At 42.6% G+C, this 22218-nt stretch overlaps 1 pseudogene; it reads right to left on the minus strand.

The window, feature by feature from the left end:
* Positions 1–219: 219 nt before the first annotated feature.
* LOC123858555 (3-hydroxyacyl-CoA dehydrogenase type-2-like) lies at positions 220–992 on the minus strand (annotated as a pseudogene).
* Positions 993–22218: the final 21226 nt, after the last annotated feature.

Below are 22218 nucleotides of genomic sequence, written 5' to 3' on the forward strand. Positions count from 1 at the left end.
TATATGGTTCTTTTCAACAGTGTATTTAGATCTTTGTTTCTTTTGTTTGTTTGTACCTTTTTTTTTTTTTTTTTTGTGAGAAATAGGGACTTTATTAGGCACAGAGTGTGACTGTTGGGCAGAATTACAAAATGGCGACTGGACTTCCTCCCAGGCTGCAGTGCAGTACTCCAGGGGAAGGAGGAGCAGAGGAACATTTGTCTTCTCTGTCCTCCGCCTTCAAGGCTGCATGCGGATGGCCCCACCGAGCCTCATGACCTCTCCATTGATGAGTGGGTTCTCGATGAGGGCTTAAATCAGATGAGCATACTCAGCAGGGTCACCCAGGTGGCTGGGGAAGGACACCTGGCTGGCCAAGAAGTTGCACACTTTTCTGGGAGGCTGGTCAGCAGCAGGGTGCCAAATAGGCCTGGAGCAGTGGCCATCACTTGGAATCCCAGGGGAGCTCGATGCCGAGCAATGGGCAGTGTCATGCCCACTATGACCCCCTTGGAAGCAGAGTAAGCAGCTTGTCCAACCTGGCCCTCAAATGCAGCCAGTTCTGGCAGTGTTGATGATGACCCCACATTGGCCTCCCTGGTCTGGTTGATTCTGGCCCATCTCCCCAGCCACTAGGTGGATCACATTGAAGGCGCCTATGAGATTACATTGAGAACTTTGCTGGAAGTCCTTCAAGGTATGGACCTGATTCTTCTTGAAGTCCTATGTCTTAATGGCCACTGCAATGCCTGCACAGTTGACTGCCACATCCACGTGGCCAACTTTCCTTTTGCTAGAGTCAGGGCTGCTTGCACGGCCTTCTTGGAGATCACGTCAGCTGGGGCAAAGGCACAGTGCTTCCCTAACTTCTTGGCTTGGGCCTTCCCATCGGAGTTGGGCGGGCTCAAAAGCAAAGCAGTGGCCCCTCGCCCCACCAGCTGCTCCACCATGGCCAGACCTGAACTGGAGGCTCCTCTGGTTATTAGAGCCACCAGGTCCTCATGTTCTGACATGCCACAGCCATCTTTAAATCTGTGCTTCTAGACATGGTTTTTTCTCCTCTTGCTTGTAATTCTGGCTCCAACCCTTATTGATGGGTGACTTCAGGCTGATCACTGACCTTGGTGGACCTCAATTTTCTCTTTTGGAGGAGCTTGTTTAAAATGGGAGTTCACATTCAGTTAAGGTGATCAGAGAGTAAGCTCAGAATGGGACTGTAAGGAAAGGTGTGATTGTATTGTTTCTTTTGTTGTCTGAAGAAAGAGGGCTTCTGGAACAGGCTTTGCGATCATGCCTGAGACACCATTGACACCTCCAGTGTGATGCTTTATAACCGTGGGCATGACACCCACACCACCTCTGTGCATGCGTCACGACTGGGGTGGGACTTGACCACAGCCCGATAGCACCACTGGACTCTGGTTTAGCATTCGGGATTCAGAAGTTGGGCAAGATGAGAAGTGGTTTTTCTGCTGGCTGCCGTTTTTGCTTTGTCTTCTCTCTTTAGCACATGACAGGATCTGGCAGAGGTAGTGGTCAGGGGAGTCTGAGGGGGGAAGTAACCTTTTCTCTCATTGGGGGAGATTTGCTGCATTGAAACATGAAGTGCAACTTCGCACGGCTGGGCCCTAGCTGGCCTGCAAAGGTCAGTGTGTTAGCAAACAAAAGTGTTCTTATGTTTTTGTCAATGAAAACTCAGTAAACCGCAGGAAGAGATGACAGTACCTTTCCCACTTCATTCACATGAATGATAATGAACTCCATTGTAGAGCAAGCCTTTGGGCATTATCTGATGCTATTTCTGCTGGCCAGAATTTGCACATCTCCCACATGACTCAGGGTCATGTAGTCTCTTTCCCACTGGGTGACTCTGACAGCTTTGCATTCTGCAGATTCTGAGCTCTGGCCTAGATATCCAGCCATTCAAAATGAGCATGGCCATGTGGGCCCCAAACCTTCTGATATGGGAAGTAGTTCCAGGGGGCATTTAGATTACAATGGGCTTTTCTTATGGGTTTAAAATATACAGTGGCTTTTTGGCAAATGAAATACACACAACCCGCCCCCCCCCTTTCCTCAGTGATTAGAATTTACAGTGAAACAGATTTATAAAGATGCTTCTGTAGGGTGAAGGAAAAGTGGTGATATTGAAGTACGTACCATGCTACAGACCCTATGCTAGATACTTCCCAAACACTCCTTACCAAATCCTCCAAGGTAGATGTTAGCATCCCTACTATATTGGTGGGGACACATAGGTTCAGAGAGGTTAAATTATTGGCCTGGGATTATCACAAGTGAAAAGAGTGGGTCAGGAAACTGGCACCAACTGAATTAATCAGTTGCATGCCAGGTGCCAGTGCTAGGAATGTTGTAGACATTTCCTCACTGACTTCTTACAGTAACTTTATTATTATCCTTATAGATGAAAAAAAATCAGAGTTCCATGAGACATTGTCTCTTGTCACATCCAGGATTGGAAACATGTTTTTGTTTTGTTTTGTTTGTTTTGCTTCTGCATATCACACTGCCATGTGATTGATTCCACTTTTAGGAGGCAGAGGCCGTTCATAAGCAAACAGGGTTATTTCAAGGATGTGATCGGAGGGGAAGCTGGCCCAGGCTGATTTAGCGTAAGCTCTCCTAGCTATGTCAAAAACTGTGTTCAATCATTTCTTTGCTCCCTTAGCAAACTTTGAAGACCTACTGTGCACAAAGCATTGCAGAGGGCACTGATGTTCAAAACAATGATCTTAAAGCTTGTGTGACAAAAGATGATGGATGTATATTCACTATACTGAGGCAGTAAGCGAAGTAGTGCAGTTTTGAGAGCATTTCAGAAATAAGGACTTGTTGGTTAGTGGACATATAATTGACAATATCCTCCATACTCTCCAAGCATTTCAGTAATTTGTGTATATATCTATGTCCTTGGAAAATGTTCTTTTCTTATCAATAATAGGTCAACAATAGGTCAACCCATCCAAATATAGGGTGTAGAACTTAAAAAGAGAAGCTACCATTTATCAGATACTAACTTGGAGTTAGGACCAAGCTTTATGTATCAGCTCTAAGTTTTATAAGAATCCTGAATATAGGTATTATTTTCCACATTTTCTAAGACAAGAACCTGAAACAGAGAGATTAAGCAACTTGAAATATCAGATCTTCAGCCAGGAATAGACGGAGCCAAGACTGTAAATGCAGTTGTTTCGGAGGTTCTCTGCTTTCTACTTCCGTGGCCTGCTGATGTGAGCGCAAATGAAGCTTACTCCTCAGCTCAAATTTTGAAACTCCTCATTGGGCTTTGTTTTAAAACCAGTGAGGCATTTTGCAGTAGTCTCAAACATAATCCCTAGGATTTGGGGGACCTGCTTATTCACCTGGGGCCTGCTAACCCTTATCTTATTTAAAATTTTAGGTTGTGACCCCATTGAAGACTGCAACTGTACACCTTCCCTGTCTGTGCTTGTGTTTCCTCTGTAAGAGCCCAATGTCCCTAACACATCGTAGGCACTCAGGAAGTGTCTGTTGAATGTAATGTGACTTAGGCCTAATTGCTCTGTTTTTTTTGTTTTGTGTTGTTTGTTTGTTTTTGGCTAAAAGAAGACTAGAAACAGACACCAAGAAGGGAGGAATATTTAAGACCACAAGATGTGGCCATTAACTGGAAGGAACCAGATACAGAAAAACATAAAAAGTAGATAGAAGATTTCAAAAGCATCAGGGTTGGGGCAAATAGCCCTAGGCATGTCAACAGTCTTCTTCGTTAAATTCTGCCTCACCTTTTTCACTCACGGAAAAGGTGCCCATTGTTCAGGATACTGGGGCAAATAGAGAAGATTGCTCACTGCAGTGTTAACCATCTCTGGGCTCTGGCCAGCTCAGCCCTGTCCAGCCTCCCCAGGTACCGAGGGGATTAAACTCGGGGCGTAGCGGTCTCGTGTGCCTGAGCCCAGTGGTTGGGGAGGTACCATCTTAGTGCCACAAAACTACAGTAAAGGGTGATGTCTTTGCTTTTGTAACCTACTACCTGGTGCTCCGCCAGCCCGCAGAAATGTTTGTCGAATCGAATGGAATGAGAACTTCGCATTTTCCAGAAAAGATAGTAGTTAGCCTCCTTTGCTCTAGAAGGTAGGACCATGTGTATAATGCGTGTGGGACATGGTTTGAAATGAAAAAGAAACAGTGTGGTGGATTTATAAAGTTTCTTAACTAGTCAGTGGCAAAGCTGGGAGCAGGCACATTTTCTTCTTCTTCTTCTTTTTTTTTTCGGTTAAATGGTTACACTCCAGTCCTACTTGGGAGGTTTACATTGAGTGACCAAAGCTGCCAGATGTTTCCAGTAGATAGACCACTGTGCACAGTGTGCCATGGAGAAACCGGGAGTTTATTTCGGTGTGTGCTAGAAGGTGGTGTGGAGGGAGCTAATGAGCAGTGCATGCTGCATGGTCTGGGTTCTGCTTTAGATTGGCGATGATACGGTGCTCTTTTGTGATTATTTGTGTTCTTTTTTTATCTAGAACTTTCAAATAGATATTTCCAGTGTCAAAATTAGAGAAGACTGTGTGCTTGTGTCTGTTTGGTTTCTTTTCTGGGGAGAAACTTGGAAACCATTGCAAGCTGATGATAGCAGCCGTTATTATTTGACTAGCCTGGCATGAATTTTTCCCAAAGATATGCAACACTGATCATCCGAAGACTACTTACTTACCAGAAAAAAAAAAAAAAAAAAAGAATGGTCTTGAAGGGAAGGGAAGAGCTGAAGCAAGCCTGCAAGGGTTTTTTATGTCCTAAATTTTTTTCTGCAAGAGGTACCTTCTTGAAAGTGATACAGAAGGGCTGAGGTTCTATTTTTTTTCAATTTTTTTTTAAACCATGCTCTTGGGAAGTTGCAAAAGCTGAACAGAAAGTATGAAATCTGGAAGTTTAAAAAAAGGCACAAACCCTCTCCAAAGTGGCAAAAAAAAAAAAAAAAAAAGGCCGATGCTAGAGAAACAGACATTTTGCTCACTTTTAATTGTCCCAAATCCCACTCATCAAATTCATTATCTTTTTTTCTTATTGACTTAAAGAATTAAGAACGCCTACCAGTTTTTGTCCTGGGAACTTGCTTATAAATTCTGTTTCCATATTATGAGAATGATTCTTGTAATTTGTCATTAATAACAAAGTTCCAGAAGTCGTATGGACGTCTCATCTGATGCACAGGAAACACCAGCAGACGTGACTGAGCTGGGTTAGCGACAAGTCTGCTCTCGGCCGTGTGAAAGCGGTCATGCTTCATCCAGGTCCGGGGTGCCGAGCATTTCTGGAGTGGCCATCTTTGGAGCGTCTGAGTGGACACAGCACTGCTTCAGATCTGGAGTCACTCATTGCCTCTGCCAGCTAACTGGCTGTATGACCTGGGATCTCACTTCAGCTCTCTGAGCCTCAGAATTTCTCAACTGTAAAATGGGGATGCAGAACCTCCAGTGCCCCCCTGGGTCGTTGTGAAAATTAAATGAGGAAATAGAGGCCAAGTATTTGGCACATAGTCAATGCTGTTATTGTCCTTCTTCTGCATCTTTTGGTAGACCTGACGGGCTACGTGAAGTTGATAGGTGTTTTAACCAAGACTGTAGTGTGTGCGAGGTGTGTCCATTGAACTCAATCCAGGACTCAAGGGGTTGGGGGGGATGTAAGGGAGCTGACATTTGCTCATTATCTGCTGGATGTCAGGCTCTGTGCCAGATCACCTCACATACGTCCTATCCACACATCCTCATCCCCTTTTTATGGATTAGGAAACTGAGGCCTTCCTAGGGTCACATGGCTAACTAACTGGCAGGCTTGGGAAAGGAATTCAGCTTTCCCTGGAGTTTAGATGCCACTGACGAAATTCATAACCTCAGACACGTATTTTAGGAAGTTCTCTGTAGATGGACCATGTCTGATTGCTTTCATTTTTAACAATGGCTGGATCATAGGTTTTCGGATATGCTGATTAACTGTGACCCCACTTGTAGCTCTCTTCTGCCTCAAGACAGTGTTTGTCCCCTAGCCTTTCTGATGTCAAGAGTAGAAAGTAGCCTCTGGAGGCCTTTGCCCTGAGGGCAAGAGGGAGAGACAAAGGGATCTGGAGCAAGGTTTTCAGCTTTAAGTGTTCAGATTTGGCCAAGTTTCTTTTCACATTTTCCAAGGCTTACCTCAGTTTCTCACACCTCTGCTTTTGTGTGAGCTGTTTCCTCAACTTTATAAAGTCTTGCCCTTCTAGACCCGGCTTGACTATTCTTTACAGTGTCAACGCTTTCTTTCCTGGCAGGTGGACTGAAGTACTTCTGCATTTTTCACATCTTAGCAGTTATTACAGTGCAGCACGTTCAAGTGGTTTCCTACCTAGCTCCTCTAAGTTGGGAGCTTCTTGAGGGATCGGACTGTGTCTTATTCCACTGCATGGCATGCACATAATTGGTGTATCCACACTAGTAATGAGTGAGTCAAAAGAGACTAGCCTTGGCTTCTGAATTCCTAGGGCGTATCTGGAGCAGTGTTAGCCTCTGAAGAGGCTGGCCATTTTATGCTCCCCTTTCAGGTCTTTGCCTGGTCTCAGCATCCTTACTTTGACTCTTCTGCAGTCAGAGCGGTCTCAGAGTGGCTCTAATTGATGGCTATTTTGGTTCAAACTCTACCTTGACTGTTTATTTCCATTCTCTGCCTGGGACTCCTGGGGATTCTGATTTAATTGGTTTGGGCACTTGCCTCACAGAGCGAATTGTTTAAATATAACTAGCACAACACAAGACACGCTGGCTGCAGCTCTGAGATCCCAGTATTGGAGGAAGAGATACACATGTGTGCAGAAGAGAGAAACCATTCATGAAGGCGGGGGTGGGGGACGGCGAGCAGTTGAACAGGACATGAAAGCCACTTCACTTTCTCATGTGAGTGGAAACACCAGAAGTTGCTGGAGCCACTCGTCTCTGTGATCCTTCATGTTGCTCATTCATCCATCCCGTACAGCCTAGGCTGTGGCAGGAGCCCCTCAGTGGCCCCTCATCCTGCCTCCTGGCCCCTGTGTGGTCTGTCTGGTGCAGCAGTGGCCCTGCTTCCCCCATTATCCACAGGGTAGAGTACACGTTCCCTAGCATGGCGTCCCCAGCCACCGGTCTTATCTACCTTGCTTGTTCCCCTCATCTCCTGCAGCTCCATACTTGCACCTCTCTAAACTCCAGCTGTGTTGGACTCGTAAGGACACCACCGAAATGCCAGTTTGGTTTATCTCCATGCTTTTCTGTGTGCTGTTCCCTGCCTTCTAGATTTTTTCCTTCTCTCCTTAGTTGTTGAAAGTCAGCTCAGTCCTGTCTCTACCGTTTTCCCTGACATGGCCAAGCTGAAGGAGATGAGTCCTTACCCGGCCCTCCCCCCGCACCCCCCGCCCATGGTGTTGTGGGCACACACTTGTCATAGCTCTGATTACATTGTGCTGAGCATGTTGCCATGAATCTTTTTTCTCACTGGTCTGTGAACTTCTCGTAGTTGAGGCCCATGTAATATGCCTCATAAGAACAGTTCCTGACATACAGTAAGTGCTAAATAAATGCACATTGACTGAGCACATTAATTGTATGCTGTGTGCTAAGGAGTTTGAATGTTACCCTGAATCCAAATAGAGCTATTAGTAGGGTTTCAGCAGAGGTAGTATCAGGGTTGGGATTGAATGGGGCTGGGCTGTAATGGAGGAAAAGAAGCCAGCCAACCTTCCCACCCTCACTTCTAGCCCCTTACACTATTTTTATACTCCACCCACCCTGGGGAGCATTCTCCTCACGCACTTCTGCGTTCCTTCCAGACAGGAGCTGTCCCCGACCTGTTTCCATTACACTCGCTAAAATGTCTCATATTTAGGGCGCCTGGGTGGCTCAGTTGGTTAAGCAACTGCCTTCAGCTCAGGTCATGATCCTGGAGTCCCTGGATCGAGTCCCGCATCGGGCTCCCTGCTCGACAGGGAGTCTGCTTCTCCTTCTGACCCTCCCGACCCTCCCCCCTCTCATGCTCTCTCTCTCTCAGTCTCTCTCTCAAATAAATAAATAAAATCTTTTTAAAAAAAGGTCTCATATTTATTGAGCATTTTATTATGTACTGAGAACTTTGGACTCTAAAAAATTAATTAACAGTAGCCCATTGAGACACTCACTTTTATTAACTTTTTTTTTTTTTTTTTTACATTTGAGGCAACTGAAGCTCAGAGAAGTTAAGTCACTTGCCCAAACTACCCAGCTAGGGACAGTAGACGAGATGTGAATGGAAGTGTGACTCTGAGTCACTGCTCTTTCCTATGGCGATACCTCTGTCACGGTTTTTTTTTTTTCTTTGCCCACAGCTCATAGTATAGTAGCACACCCAACACAATCTGTTGGATTTAATTTAGTTTTACACTTCCATCCTGTATATTGGTTGGTATGGAGAGAGTTGGGATTTGTTTGTAGTTTGGCCTTCTTGTTTCCTCTGAACAATGCTGCTGATCTCCTCTCCTCCTTTGTTTTGTTTCTTTCTCCTATGTCCCTCAGATTCCTTCATGATACCTAGGTTTCCATTGTATTGGGTCATTTTTCTCTCTTCCTTTGAGATTTTGATTAGAAGTCTTCATCAATCTTCCCTGTTGGCCCGTGAAGCTGTTGTCCCTGGTGTTGATGAGATGGTGACTCACCTCCACTTCCAGGGACCCACTATTCTGACATGGTGATACGTCAAAGCCTGATAGTCAATATCATTTTGATGGTCCCCACTTCCCAAATGTTCCTTTTCCCTGCAAGGTCCTGACCCGCAACTAGAAGAAGAGAGAAAAGTATCATCTGGGTCTGGAAATCCTTTAATTTTTTTACTCCGGGCTTGATTAGACTTGCGTTAGAATAGGATGTAGACAGGCCTGGACTCAGTCTGCCTCTTTCCCTTCGTAGGTGTGAAACTTCTGGAAGATGGGGAACACAAGTGTATGTTTCCTGAGTGGTGGGGAGGATTCAGTGTGAGAACAGGTATGAAAGCTCCTTGTTCAGTCCTAACGTTCAGTCCTGCGAAACACTAACGACTTCCTTTCTCTTCATCATAAAGTTAGTTACCTTTGAGGGTCCTCACCACTGGCTACTTTGTGTGAGGAGACCAGTTGGGTGGAGGCGAATCAGGCAAAACTTAATTTTCTACCAACTTAGTGTATATGAGACACTTGCTCAGTCAGGTTTGTCATGTCATATAACCTTACCGCAGGGGTTAGCATGGATCTTCTTTAAAAGGTTGGGTAGGATTTTAGGCTTTTCAGGCTGTAGGGTCTCTCTCAATTCTGTTTAACTCTGCCTTTGTTGTATGAAAGTAGCCATAGATGATATGTAAATGAGTGAACATACTTGTGTTTTGATAAAACTTTATTTGCAAAAGGAGGTAGTGAGCTAGATTTGGCCCGCTAGTCATAGTTTGCTGATCCCTGTGTTACTAGAATGTTCTTGGCCAACTTTCTTCCGTATTTTAGCTACCTATTCGAGGAAGACCACACATTCATCCAGTATCTTCAATTAGCCTTCATATGTTTATCTTTGTTCTCTTGGTAGGCAAATATCAAACACAGCAGCAGTTGATAACTGGGACTCTCTAACCCAACTTGCTAATGCCTATACATCATCCTTTGTTTGGTTCAAGGCATACTTACTGCTTCCTGAGGAGGTCCCACCTCACAGTCTGGTAAGAGTCCCCTTTTATGTTTCACTCCAATATGGAAATCTTCCCTTTCTCCCAAAGGCATCATCTTGATTTTCCTCCATTCTCTCAGATGATTTCCCCCTAGGATTATTCCCTCTATCCATATCCCGTGTAAGAATAATTTATTCTAAGGCAGAGATCTGATGTTCTGTTTTTATTGTTAGGTAGATTGGGTTTGAGTTTCACCTTCCCTACCCACTAGCTGTGTCACCCTATGCAAGTTATATAAACTCTCTTAACCCCAGTTTTTTTAATTTGTAAGATAGGGACAGTAGTAGTACTACTACTTCACATGGCGTTTATAATTCATGAGGAAATGCATATGCCATCAGTACATTGTGGGGCCCATAGGAGGCACATACTCCATTTATTCATCAAGTATCTATGGATTATCTGCAATGTGCCAGCAACTACGTGCCAGCCTTTGTAAATAACAGAGCTAAGACCAAAGTCAGATCTACTAGACCTCCAAAACCCTGTGCTCTTCACTCAGTAATGACCTAGAAAATACGTATTTTTAGGAAATTTTTGACTTCACTAGTATTAGAGTTTTTGGTGTACTCTCTTCACCCAGTCTCCTTTTTACATCAGAGTCTCATATAGACTGTAGAGTACTTCCAAACATACACAAAGTTCAGCCTCAGTAAATATTCATTGAATGAATGAATTTGGTGAGCAAGCCACTACTGAGTGTATTTTTCCAAAATAAAGTAAAAGTCCACAAAGAACTTGTGTATTCTCTTTACTCATTCCTACCTTCTATCTGATCATCACTATTTCTCCCATTATTCAATTTTGCCTTGAGATGGATCTTTTCAGTCATTTCTTACAAGTACCCAAATCCTACCCAGAATTCTCATTCTTCCCAGACCATGATGTTCAAGCCACACTTCACACGCCATGCATTTAAATATTCAGTGGCTCAGGGTGGTGCCAAGCCTAATTTTCCCAGTGTCCCTTGCTGTCTCTCCCATTGCTTTTGACAGGAGCCAGGCTCACCACAACACACTTGGTCTGTCAGGGAGGCTGAGGAAGCTGCCCCAGACCCAAATTTTTGGTGGCTGAGCTGGTATTCCTTTGCCTTACATAGCCTTTAATTGAAAACAACACGTAGATTTTAACTTGTTTAAAATGTCTCCAAGTCCTGGCATACACTGAATTGAACCCAAGGCCCCAAGACCTATCATCCCCAGAGAAACACAACATTAGAGGGGACAGAGCTTAGGGTAGGGAGACCTACAGGAATGCAGAGGTCTGTAAAATGGCTCCAGCATATTCTATGAGGTTTGGCAAAAGCCAGAGCTGGTGTAGCCAGACACGTTCTGCATGAAGTTTAAACTGATTTGACATTGTGGCAGTAGAAGTCTTTGCTCTCAGGATTTACTAATTCATGATTCACTCATCAGGATTGTGTTTTGTGTAAGGTGTCCAAGATAGCTAATGATTCCTGCTGAAATATTGCTAATGCTTGGTTTTCCCACTTTCTCTCCTCTTCACATTCTCGGTCAAGATCAAACCGCATTTGAATCTGTCTTGATTTGGATTTGGGTGTGGAAGTCAAATCATGTGACGAAATATAAACTTGGCAAGACCTATCTCCCCCCCCACCCACCCAAATTACTAGTTTAACCACCTATTTTTAGCTATTCAATTGAGTCCTTCAGTTAGGCTCAGATATCATGTGCAGTGAAATTGTCAGACATTGTTTTCCTTTTAGAGATTATTCAAGTAGTGCAACAAAGACACCTATTATAAACCTCAGACCCCTACATTTCCAGGAACATATATTGTGTATTGAGGGCTTATCTCGGTGAACACCCCATTATGCCACTCGTGGCCCTAGTGGGAACGTTGAGAGTTACTCTTGACTTTTCCCTCTCAATATCTAACAATTCCCAAGACATGCTGATTCCACTTTATTCATGTTGCTTGACTTCATCCACTTCTCCCAAAATCATAGTTCATGCCCTTGTCATTTACTGTTTAGAGTATTGCCACAGCCAGCTGACGAGCTTCCCTGCTTATCATCTTGTCCTTGTCAGTTCCACCTGCCAGCCAGCAGTCCTGTGGATCTGTGTAAAGCATGCATTTTGTCATGCCATTCAGTTGCTTAAACATTCTCAGTGGTCTTTTCCCCCCTCAGGATAATGCCTCAAACAACAAGCACAATTTGTAATGTCCAGCACAACCTGGTCTATGTCTTTTACTCAGCATTGCTTTTCACTGTCACCTCTTCATTCTTTGGGATTTACCATACTGAACTCTGGACTGTACTCAAGACAAGCCATGTTCTCTTTAATCGCTGTGCCTTTCATTTGATTCTTCTGTCTTGAATGGTTCTATTGACCTGTCTTCCACTAGCCTTATTCCTCTTCAGGACCCTGTTTAGCTTCCACTTCTTCCAATAAACCTTCCTCAGTCTGGATAAGCTCCTCCTCCTCTATGCTTCTGCAGTACCTTGGACTTACTCCTATCATGGCACTTACATTACAGTATTGTAATTACCTGTTTTCTTGTTTAAGCAACTAGATTATAAATTTCCTGAAGAGTGGACCATATCATGGTCACCATTGTATTTCTAATGCCCTAGAAGAAATTTGAGGGGAAGAATAATTTATTCTGTCTTTTTACTTCCCTTGCTATGTATACCAGATGGATTTCCTTTTTTGAACACATTAAGCTGGATTTCTTTCATGATTCTGCCTTTGTTCTAGATGTTTCCTAGAAATGTCTTTTCCCTCTTTTTTTTTCCATGTGAGTTCATCCAGGGCCAATCACGTCAATTTTTAATGTTTTATTTTACATTATTTATTATAACCAGACCAGCTAAGCTGACCCTATGCATCGGGTATAGGATGGAAACAGCAATATGTCTTAGAAAAAGTACTGAGCTGGAAATCAGGAGTCCAGAGCCCAGGTCACAGCTGTATTGATGACTTCCTATATGACCTAAGCAAATGAGTTTCCCTCTCTGGACCTCACCTTCCTCATCTTAGCATGAGAAGGAATCAGATTAAATGATCTTTAGGGATCCTTCCATTGACAATCCCTTTAAATTGTGGTATTTGAGATAGGAAAAGGGAAGGACTTTGTGGAAAGATCTGTCTATGCTAAATAGGCCAAATCAACGAGCCAGATGTCCAAATAAAATTAGTCAGTAAATCCTTGGTTGATCGTTGCTCTGCCACTGTGTGTGCTGTGATTGGCTTCATCTTAGCATTGACTGCTATGGTCCCTGAGTTCATCTGGACTCGGTGCAGGCTTTGGTTTCAGGCAAAACTAGACATGATTTCTAGTGCTACCTCCGTCACTTACTTGCGATGTGACGTTGGTCAGTTTCCTTCTTTCTAAGCTTTGGTTTCATCCTCTACAAATTGGGTATCAAGAATAGTGTTTATTATGGTTGATGAGAACATCAGGATTTCAGATAGTGCCTGTAAAGCTCTTAGAGTTTGAACAGTAAATGCTTTTATGGTGGTGATGATGATGTTGTAACTTGATATAAGTAGGTTGCCACATGGTTAAACTAAGAGGGTTAGAAGAGGAGATTCTTAGGCTAGTTACTTCCATATGGGGAGTATTAAAAAATCGTTGATTGAAATGGTACACTGCACCCAGCAGGAACTCAGTAAGTATTTGCTCAATAAGTAGAAGGGAGAATTTCCTTTTTGTGTGGATAATGAGAAAACTGTCCTGAGGTTTAACTCTGGCTATTTGAAGGCTGTGGAAATGATGCTTCCCTGTTAGAGATACTTGGAGTTCTTAGTGTAATAAGGGTCCAAGGAGCCATTTTTAGTCAATCCTCCAGGGCATATTTTAAAGCCAAGAATTCACCCTATAAAATGGCTCTTTATCAGGCTTTATTTTTCAAACACAAATAAAACCAAGTCTCTTTAATTTTCAGCATTTATATTCTTTCCAACTAATGTTAAAATAATGATAGAATTACCGGAAAAGGCTATTTGTTACCTGAAGCTATATATTGACTCAGTAAAGTGACATGCATTTCTAAGCCTTGAAGAATCTTCTTGTTGAGTCCATCTTTTTTTTTTTGGGAAAGACACAGAAGCTAATTTTTCTCATCAAGGGTGGGGAAAATGCTGTGTTTGCTTATATGGGGAGAAACATATACCTCTGATAGTCATAATCATCTTGTATAGCCTTATATAGCTCCTCATTCCTTCCTTCCTCTCACCGTGGGAGTGTTATATGTTCATCTTTCTGGAGTACCTACTATGTGCCAGGCACGCTTGGGGAACTTTCCATATAGTGTCTCTACTTCTACAAGATACATATTACGATTTTCCTTTTAATATGAAGAAACAAATGCTTTTGGAGAGTAAGTGATGGATAGATGATTTAATCTAGGGTCTGTCTGTTCCTAAAATCCATCCCTTTTCACTCCACCAGATTGATCCTTATGTGAGAGTTGGGCATTAGTTATCAGCTCCACCAGGGGTGGTGAGAAGAAACGCTGAGGGGGTACAGGGCTCAAGGTGCATAATAAGGAGTGGCTCTCCTGGGACCACCTTTCAGGTGCATGGCTTGCTCATTCAGAACATGGCTGCCTTCTGCTTATAGTTGGGTTAAATTGCCTCAAATCCTTTAGTAAAAAGAAACACAAAGTCCACGCACTGATGGGCATGAGGAATTGGGAATTATTTAATGTTGGTTTGGTCATAACAGAGTGTCCCTCCAGAACAGATTGATTGTCCATACAGAGGCCTTTTGTTCAGCATCACATTATATTCTTAATGAACATGCTAGAGGATATAATCTGAAATGTGGCCCCAGTGGTGCATTTCAGGGCCCTAGGCTTGGTGGAGCCCAGGACAACATAATTCCTTCACTGAATCATTGTTGTTGACCTGCTACATGCCAGTTAGTGTGTTGTGCCCTGGGTGTAACCCAGGCTTTTTAACCCTGATTGCCAGTAGAAGTATTTCGGAAGCTTTGAAAAAAAAAAAAAATCCGTGTTTAGGCTTCACTCCCAGAGACTCTTATTGAGTTAGAAAGGGATCTAAGCATCAGTATTGGGTGATTCTAGTGTGCACTCAGGGTTGAGAGACTAGTCCAGAGGTAAAGAGAGCAAGAAGCAATGACAAATAAGGGAAGTAGGGAAGTTATCGTAGCAAGTAAGCGGAGTTCCCCAGACGTTAGTCAGCTGTGTGTCATGCTTATGGTATTGTATAGATCCTCACACCAATTGTATTGTCACATAACAGATTTCTATAAATCACTCATTCAGTAAAATAATGTATTTAAATAGGAAACTTCACATACTTTTTTTTTTTTTTTTAAGATTTTATTTATTTATTTGAGAGAGAGAGAATGAGAGACAGAGAGCATGAGAGGGAGGAGGGTCAGAGGGAGAAGCAGACTCCCTGCCGAGCAGGGAGCCCGATGCGGGACTTGATCCCGGGACTCCAGGATCACGACCTGAGCCAAAGGCAGTTGCTTAACCAACTGAGCCACCCAGGTGCCCGGAAACTTCACATACTTATCATAATCTAAAAGCCAGTATGCCTTGCCATTAATGGGATTGAAAACAAAAATAAAATAAAGATAAAGCAAACAATATGTATAATTCATACACAACATTTTGAGAACTATTGGTGCAAGGGCAAGAAAGTGGGCTTTGCAGGATGGGACGTGGATTAAGGTCCTAGTTCTGTTGTTCATTATCTGGGCGTTTCTAAGCAAGTGACCTAGTCTCCCTCAGCATAAATTTTCTTTATGTATAAGAAAGTCAATAATGCTTGCCATGGCATGTTTTTATGCTTATGAAATCATGCCATGAGAGAGTGCCTCGCTCAGTTTTGTGTGCATAGATAGATGCTCATGAAATTGTAGTTTCTCTTACACTGACTGGCGTTTCTTGTTAAAAACTTACGACTAGAGGTGCATATAATGCACTTGGGGGCTGACTTCCTAAAGATTGGGGAGTGCTGTCAAGTCAAAGTGTGATCTGACCCAAATCTTAAAGAGTGAGTAAAGGTGCTCCAGGGTGATTGGTCTGAAGGGTATGATGCAACTAGGAGATATCATGACTTCATTGAAAACCAGGTTGGAGATTACCAAAAATTATTTCTCAATATCTTATATTTATGTTTAAAAAGACTAAGTGTACTCTGGCAAATGTCTGTTCCTTTATGGCATAGTCTTTTGACATACCTCTCACGTGTTTCCATTCCTGGGACAGAGGGTGAGGCAGCTCTTCCCAGTAATTATAGTGGGATTTCAGGTTAATTTGGCTTCCACAAAGATAAGCCTGGTTATTCCTATTTTCATTACTCTGATTATTCCTGCTTGTGTTAGGCATGATCCTCTCTGAGAATCCTCAAGCATCTGATGGCTCATTATATAAACGCTCATCCACATCCAGCACTGTCTGACAGATTGCTTGGGTAATAAATGCTGAGTGACTTGCAGTGATATACTTGGATAGAGAAATGTGTAACTCTAAAATTTTTGCCAGTCGCCAGTAACCATGTCTATAGTCTCATGCATTTCAAATTAAAAACTTTTAGGGAGGTGGTTTTATCAGTAATATGAAACTTGGCTGACTGACTGGTTCATTTTGATTCTTTCCTTTATTCATTCAAAAATTTCAGCCAGCACCTACTGTTTGGTAGAAATTTCTGCTGACCTCAAGAAGCTGAGAGTCTTGTGGGAGATACAGACAAGTATAAACTGTAATGAAAGCCAAAACACAAAATGAGAAGTAATGACAGCAGAGAAGTGGAGCAGAGCCCTGAGAAAGGTGTGCATAGAATGCTGTGGGCATTCTATATAGGGAATGAGCAGAAAACTTATCTCAAATCTGGTTTCATTCTGCAGTCCGTGGATCCTTGGCATTTATTCAGAGAAGCCATCTTTTTCCTTTCTATGCATTCATCATATTGTGACATGATTATCTGGACAATGACACGCAAGCTCAGTGCAGGCAGTTTCGGTGACTGCTGTGTTCATCACTGAATCTGTAGTGCTTTGCTTAGCCTGGTATTTGGCTCATGGTAGGTGCAGAATGCGTGTTTGTTTAATGGCTTTGTGGATGAACCCAAACTGGCTGCAAATGCAATAATGAGCTATATTATGGGTCTGAAAAGGATATAATGTTGGTGAAATATTTAGTGTCCTGGAGCACATTCTAGCTTCTGGAAAAGAGATTTCCTTTCCAGCTTAAATGTCCTGAATTGTATGGAGCCTCATTGCCACCTTTCATAAGCAAAGGGATTCCTGGACCATAAGCACAGTTCCAAATGTAGAGACATTCCTGGCAAATGAGGAACGCCCATGAAAATCAGAGAGGCTTTCTCCAAATGGACCAGATTTATAGGGTGAGAACAGATATGTGAATCTAGGCCAGAGGCCAAGGTTCCTCATTTATTCCATCGCTGGAAGTGAGGGCCTCAACAAGATCTAAAAACAACTGGCTTCTGCATACCTGCCCTTGAAGGGCATTTGGTCCGGAAAACTCCATACACAGCCCTCTGTCTACACCGTCCTAGAGTCTGGCTGCTTTTGGCATAGGTCAGTCTCTTGGTGTCCTAGCAGGAGCATAGACACAGCAAGAGTGGCTTCACGGGTCAGCTCTGCTACTTTCCAGCTGTGTGGTCCAGGTTTCCTTGGCTGTAAAACGAGGGGTGGGGCCTTCTGATGCTCAGTGCAGTTGTGGTGAGTGCCCAGAATCTGGAACCCAGATCCTCTGTGCAGAACTCAACTCAGCCCCTCTACCAACCCGCTGTGTGACTTCTCAGTGAGCAAATCCATTGTGTACCATTACATAATGGGACCCCTCCTGTCAGAAACCAGGGCTCACTTTGGACACTGAGATCCATCTAGAATGTGAGCTCCCCACTAGTTTGTGGGCTGTTGGCGGGGGCTGCGTCATGCCCTGTCCTACAGCATGTGGTTCACAGCAGAGCCTCAGTAAATGTTTGCCTGCGAAGGAACTGAGCTTCATCTCTTCCAGGCGCTAAAGTCAGCTTCGGTGCCTGCCTGTCTGTGGGTGTCCTCTAGATGGCAAGCTCAGCTCAGTTTTGGACAGGAGTCAGCCCCTCTGGCAGGGCGAGGTCGGGGTGTGGAGTGCTTTAGTGGAAATCCAGTTTCATCCGGTGCACAAGGAATCCTCAGAATGGCGGCAAAGCTTCTGGAAATGCCAGCCAGCCAGCCAGGGCAAATCTCTGTTCTTTTCCAAGGAGAATGATGGGTGTGGGTGTGTCATCTCTCCTCTCCCACCAGTGAGTTTTCTGAACAAGGGAAATGGCTTCCTCCAAGGTAGGGAAGGAGCGAAACTTTCTCTACAGGTGTTGCTAAGTGGCCTCGCCTGTATTTTCTCATCCGATTCTGACAACGACCTTACACAATAAGTAGTGTTATGATTTCCTTTTTATAAATGATGAAGCAGAGAATCTGAGACATTCATGCATCTCATCAAAGGGAAGCAGCTCTTTTGGAAGCGCGGAGTTGCTAAATCATGTCATTCCCCTGTCTCAGTCACTTTTACCTGTCCTTGCTATCTTAGAGAACAGGTGGAACATTAAGGGTGTGGGAAATAGAAACCTGACAGCTAATTTATTTAAATATTTGAATGTACAGTAAGACAGAGTCACCAGCTCCCGGTGGTAATGTCTGCTCTAGCCAGAGAAGGTGACCTGTGCCTGAGGTCTTGGCAAGGTAGGGTTTTGTATGTCCAGAATCCTGTCACAGCTTCCAGGGAGCCCCTTTGGAAGGGTACAGTCAACTGCAGAAATTCTAAATGCTGGTGGCTTGAGGAACTCCTATCTGAAATGAGCTTCATTTTCTCCAAAAACAGATTTTTAATTTTCTCCTCCCATGTTTTGGAGTTGGCTGACACTTTTAGGAGAAAGGTGAGTGGGAAAATTATTATTCATTTACTTGACAGATACTGATTGAGCTTGTATTAAGGTTGGGACCATGTTCTGTCAGGCGTAGTCCATGCAACGTTGAAGCCTATGCAAGTCCTGTCTTCCTAAAAGACATTAAGACATGTGCAAAAATAATTAAGGGTTTAAGGTAGAAAATGCCAAGGGCTTTGAACGTGTATCTGAGTCTGGGAGGAATTACATATTCTCATTTAGGGGACTCTGGGTAGGCTTCATGGAGGAGGTGATATTTGGACTGAACCTTGGAGATTATGTAGGATAAAGGTACGATTACAAGGAGAAGAAGTAGTGACATTTAAAAGCCAAGAAAAGTTAAAAACCAGTATGTACAGCTGGGGAGCAGTGAGTCCTGCAGTTACCCCTGTGTAGAGAAAGAGAAGTTACAGTCAGGGAAGAGACTGGCCTCACTCACATTGGAGGGGTGTTATATGGCACATTCATCTCCCATTAGGATATGTTCTGTTTGTCCTTTTTCTGTGAAATTTATACAGGTGATGTTGTGTTACTAGGTGCATGTAAATTTAGAATTATTACATTTGGCTTTCAATTGACTTTGTATCATAAGTATGTCTCTTTATCTCTAATAATGCTCCTTAGCTTGGAGTCTGTATTGGAGGATATTAGTATAGCTACCCCAAGTTCTTTTGGTGAGTTTTTGGATGGTTCATCTTTTTAAACCCTTTGAGTGTTAATATTTCTGTGTCCTTATATTTAAGGTATATCACACGTAAACAACATACAAATTTTTTTTTCTAGTCAGACAGTGTGTATCTTTCAATTAGAGAATTTAGTCCATTAACATTAAATATAATTACTGATGTATTTGTGCTTTAAAGTCTTTTTCTTATTTATTTTCTATTTGATCCACTTGTTTTATGTTTAATTTTTCTTTTTTGTATTATTTAGGAGTATGCAAATATTTCTAAATCCCATTTCCCCTCCAAATTCTGCTTCTCCTGTTTATTAGAATTTTAGTTACAGTTCAAGTAGTTATCCTAAAGATTACAGGATTAGTTGTAGATTTACTGAATTTAACAAACTAATATATATATATTTAACATAAACTAATATTTTTACCATCTCCCAATAATGCTGGTGCTTTTTTTTTTTGTAGTTTTTAATTTTATTATATTATGTTAGTCACCATAAAATACATCATTAGTTTTTGATGTAGTGATCCACAATCCATTGTTTTCGTATAACACCCAGTGCTCCATGCAGTACCTGCCCTCCTTAATACCCATCACCGGGCTAACCAATCCCCCCTCCCCCCTCCCCTCTAAAACCCTGTTTGTTTCTCAGGTCCATAGTCTCTCATGGTTCATCTCTCCCTCCAATTCCCCCCGCCCATTTTTCCCTCCCTTCTCCCAAGGTCCTCCATGTTATTCCTTATGTTCCACAAATAAGTGATACCATATGATAATTGACCTTCTCTGCTTGACTTATTTCGCTTAGCATAATCTCCTCCGGTCCCATCCATGTTGATGTAAAAGTTGGGTATTCATCTTTTCTGATGGCTGAGTAATATTCCATTGTATATGTGGACCACATCTTCTTTATCCATTCATCTGTTGAAGGGCATCTCGGCTTTTTCCAGTGTGGCTATTGTGGACATTGCTGCTATGAACATTGGGGTGCCTATGGCCCTTCTTTTCACTACATCTGTGTCTTTGGGATAAATACCCAGGAGTGCAATTGCTGGGTCATAGGGTAGCTCTATTTTTAAATTTTGGAGGAACCTCCACACTGTTTTCCAAAGTGGCTGTACCAACTTGCATTCCCACCAACAGTGTAAGAGGGTTCCCCTTTCTCCACAACCTCTCCAACATTTGTTGTTTCTTTCCCTGTCCATTTTGGCCATTCTAACTGGTGTGAGGTGGTATCTCAGTGTGGTTTTGATTTGGATTTCCCTGATGGCTAATGATGATGAACATTTTTTCATGTGTCTGTTAGCCATTTGTATGTCTTCTTCAGAGAAGTGTCTGTTCATCTCTTCTGCCCACTTTTTGACTTGATTATTTGTTTTTTGGGTGTTGAGTTTGAGAAGTTCTTTATAGATTTTGGATACCAGCCCTTTATCTGTAGTGTCATTTGCAAATCTCTTCTCCCATTCTGTGGGTTGCCTCTTTGTTTTGTTGACTGTTTCCTTTGCTGTGCAGAAGCTTTTTATCTTGATGAAGTCCCAAAAGTTCATTTTTGCTTTTGTTTCACTAGCTTTTGGAGTGTATCTTGAAAGAAGTTGCTGTGGCCGATGTCAAAGAGGTTACTGCCTATGTTCTCCTCTAGGATTTTGATGGATTCCTGTCTCACATTGAGGTCTTTCATCCACTTTGAGTTTACCTTTGTGAATGGTGTTAGAGAATGGTCGAGTTTCATTCTTCTGCATGTGGCAGTCCAATTTTCCCAGCACCATTTATTGAAGAGACTTTCTTTTTTCCATTGCATGTTTTTTCCTGCTTTGTCAAAGATTATTTGACCATAGAGTTGAGGGTCCATATCTGGGTTCTCTATTCTGTTCCATTGGTCTGTATGTCTGTTTTTGTGCCAGTACCATGCTGTCTTGGTGATCACTGATTTGTAATATAGCTTGAAATCGGGCAACGTGATGCCCCCAGCTTTGTTTTTCTTTTTCAACATCTCCTTGGCAATTTGGGGACTTTTCTGATTCCATACAAATTTTAGGATTGTTTGTTCCAGCACTTTGAAAAATGTCATTGGAATTTTGATCGGGATGGCATTGAAGGTATAGATTGCTCTGGGTAGCATAGACATTTTAACAATGTTTATTCTTCTGATCCATGAGCATGGAATATTTTTCCATCTATTTGTGTCTTCTTCAATTTCTTTCATGAGTGTTTTGTAGTTCCTAGAGTGTATATCCTTTACCTCTTTGGTTAGGTTTATTCCGAGGTATCTTATGGTTTTTGGTGCTATTGTAAATGGAATCGTTTCTTTAATTTCTCTTTCTACAGTTGCGTTGTTAGTGTATAAGAAAGCAACTGATTTCTGTGCATTGATTTTGTATCCTGCCACATTACTGAATTGCTGAATGGGCTCTAGTAATTTGGGGGTGGAGTCTTTTGGGTTTTCCACATAAAGTATCATGTCGTCTGCGAAAAGAGAGAGTTTGACTTCTTTGCCAATTTGAATACCTTTTATTTCTTTTTGTTGTCTGATTGCTGTTGCTAGGACTTCTAGTACTATGTTGAACAACAGTGGTGAGAGTGGGCACCCTTGACGTGTTCCTGATCTTAAGGGAAAGGCTCTCAGCTTTTCACCATTGAGGATGATATTCACTGTGGGTTTTTCATAGATGGATTTTATGATCTTGAGGAATGTTCCCTCTATCCCTATACTCTGGAGAGTTTTAATCAGGAAAGGATGCTGTACTTTGTCAAATGCTTTTTCTGTATCAATTGAGAGGACCATATGGTTCTTCTCCCTCCTCTTATTAATGTGTCCTATCACATTGATTGATTTGTGAATGTTGAACCACCCTTGCATCCCGGGGATAAATCCCATTTGGTCGTGGTGGATGATCCTTTTAATGTATTGTTGGATCCTATCAGCTAGGATTTTGTTGAGAATTTTGGAATCCATA

Source organism: Mirounga angustirostris, unplaced genomic scaffold (assembly GCF_029215605.1).
Source record: "Mirounga angustirostris isolate CCGP_5_RB_7025 unplaced genomic scaffold, mMirAng1.0.hap1 SCAF_4, whole genome shotgun sequence".
NCBI classification, from domain to species: domain Eukaryota; kingdom Metazoa; phylum Chordata; class Mammalia; order Carnivora; family Phocidae; genus Mirounga; species Mirounga angustirostris.